We start from the raw sequence: 3,124 nt of genomic DNA on the forward strand, positions 1-3,124 counted from the left end.
TTTCTAATACTTTCATGAATTGATTTTGAATGATCTGAGAGATTCATGCAGCACATCCCTTCAAACTCTTCACACCCATGTCCATGAGCGAGCAATAGATAATCGATTGCAGCTCTGTTTTGAAGAGTCACCTGTCTTACACCACTAACGTCTTTTAACATGTCATCCAATGCGACAGACACAGACCGTGCATGTTTGCTCAACCAGCAACCCATGCGGTCGATCTGAGTCAAAGCCACCCCTGATGCTGTTTGAGGTGAGAAAATTGCCGTAGCAATGCTTGCTTTCTTATCCCAAGAAAATACTTCGTCATTGCAATCTGCCGCATATTTTTCGATTGATCTTTTTCCTCTGTGCCTTTTCTCTCTTAGCATGTTCAAATCAGGCGACAGCATTGAAATTTCCCCAATGCTGCATGGACCTCCCGTGGCATTAGCAGGAATGCCGTGCCAAATTCTGTCCCCGCAAATTAAAAACAAACCCCGTGGCAATTGCACTGGGACTTGGATCGATCCTTTGGTAGTTTTCTCTGTATATTTGCACCAAGCTGATGCATTCTTATAAAACTCATGAATGGGAGTTAAATCGATAGTTTTTGCCTTTGTGGCCTTTGGAACTTCAAACTGCATGCAGAATTCCATTGTCATGGACCCAAAAATCTCCAATTCCTGAGGTTCTGTAGAAGCCACAGGAAGTAGATGTGTCCAAGCACACCACTCTTTCACAGGATTTTCAATGACATGTGAAATGTTAACTGCGGAATGCCCTGGAACTGGCCATTCGTCCACTGGCAATCCAACCATGCATGCAGAAAATGGTTTTCCTGGCCTCGAATGTGTCAGGCAAATACTATCTAGATTCGCTGCTTGAGCCAAAGTCTCCCATACATTTTGCCTTGGCTGATTTACAGGTAAATCTTCTCCATTGCTTGCTGCAATGAATGAAAGGATGATGCACATAAGCATCATGAAACTCATTATTTCGCTCTTATACAAAAATCCCCAAAGTCCTTAGTTTCTTTTTATTTTTCTTCGGAATCGCCCTTTCCGGCCTGAGTCTCGACTTCTGTCTGAGTACTCGTCTCTTTGTTTCTCGGATCAGCGTTCTCGCGTTCTCGCGTTCGGAATGGCTTCACGTGCCACGCCGACACCCACTTTAGACCTCGATCTGTGGAGATACAAGCGAAACCCTTGCCCCAAGTGATTAGTTTGAAAAGACCCTCTATTTGTCCTGTCTCTGGGTTCCTGATCAAAACTAAAGGGTTTTCCCTTAGCTTTGCCTGTGTGCTGTTTAGAAAATGTCTCACGATTGGTGGATTAGGTTCCGAGGATGAGCTATTTAGGAAATTCAACACATACAGTGCCTTATTTAATTTCATGTGAGGTGTTGCCTCTGGTTCACCCCTTCTCTGTCTGTCCAGAAGGGATTTCAGGGTGTGATGTGTTCTTTCAATGATCGCTTGACCTGTGGGTGAATGTGGAATACCAAACGTGTGTCTGACACCCCATTTTTTCAGGAATTTGTCAAGCACCCTGCCTGTATACGTTGGACCATTATCTGTTTTTATCTCCTGAGGTACACCTAATGCTGCAAATGCTTGCAGAAAATGTCGGCAAGCATGGTCTGCTGTTTCCCCTGCATGTGCTGAAGCAAAGACTGCACCTGAGAATGTATCCACAGAAACATGAATATTTTTGAGCCTCCCAAAAGATGGATATTTCGTGACATCAGCTTGCCACAACTGAAGACTTTGCAGCCCCCGCGGATTGATGGCTCCGGTGGAAGAAGGTGGCTGCACAAACTGACAGTCTGGACAAGCACTAATGATCTCCCTCGCCTGAGTCTTTGTGAGACGAAAGGACTCCATCAGCGCTTGCGCATTCTGATGAAAGAATGCATGACTTAATCTTGCCTGCTCAAAAATGTCCGGCAGTGTTTGCGAAATGGGCATTGTCAACCTGTCCGCTCGAGCAGTTCCTTCCGCTAAAAATCCCGGAAGTGTCGTGTGCACTCTAATGTGTGTGATAAAATACTCTCTTTCCCTGCTTTCTAGCAGTGTTTTCAAGCTCGTCAGATAGGAGTAAAAAACCCCATTACTGACTTCTTTCAAGAGCGAACCTTCCAATCTCTTGACCACACCCGCAACATATGCGGAATCTGTCACCAGATTGAGAGGTTGTTTGAACAACTGAAATGCTCGGACAACAGCTGCCAACTCCACAATTTGTGGAGAGCCCTGAACCATCCTCACGTCAGATTCCCAATCCCCTGTCGTTGAGTCTCTCCAGGTGATCACTGACTTGTGTGTCTTCCCTGAGCCATCCGTGAACACTGTGATCCCGTCCAAAGGTTCTTCACTTATTCTTGGTTTTGCTTTATAGCATATTTGCGATTGCAGTATTCTATGTTGTGGAAAGTGGACTGTGCAAGTTCCTGGGAATGCTAACAACGCGATTAACAGGTCTTTCGATTGCTGCATTGCCCAATCGAAATAGTCTTGTTTCAAGGGTAACCTGATGACTGAGAATTCTCTTCCTGCCATTGTCAGCAACCTTGTTCTCGCCTTTATGATGATGTGTGCTGCCATCTCCAAATCTGTGAGAATTGTTTTTGCGGGCCTGTGTGGTAGGAAAATCCACTCTATGATTATCAAAGAGTCCTTTTGCGATTCGTCCCATTGGAAGATCAAACCATGGAACTGTGTTTTCTTCCCCAGCACTGCCAACTGAAAAGGCAACGTTGGAACAAATCGATGTGCCTGCCTTTTCTGTATCGCGTCTGCGACTCCCTCCAACTCCTTTTTCGCTTCTTGCGTGAGTGTCCTGGGAGACCGAATGTCTGTGTCTCCTCTCAAAAGATCGAGCAACGCTGGGATGTCGCTGTTTGTGATTCCCAGAACCGGCCTCATCCAGTTGATTTCTCCCAGAAGCTGTTGCAAATCGTGCAAATTGCTGATCTTGGTGCTGATCTCCATTTTTTGAGGTTTTATTGTTCTCTCTAAGATTTTCCACCCTAGATATTTCCAAGGTGCAACCTCTCGAATCTTCAAAATGCTGATTTCCAGACCTGCCTTTTGCACCTCTGCAATCACACAGTCACGAGCTTCTTGCAGCTCCCGTTGTGT

Source organism: Zonotrichia albicollis, chromosome 7 (genome assembly GCF_047830755.1).
Source record: "Zonotrichia albicollis isolate bZonAlb1 chromosome 7, bZonAlb1.hap1, whole genome shotgun sequence".
NCBI lineage: Eukaryota > Metazoa > Chordata > Aves > Passeriformes > Passerellidae > Zonotrichia > Zonotrichia albicollis.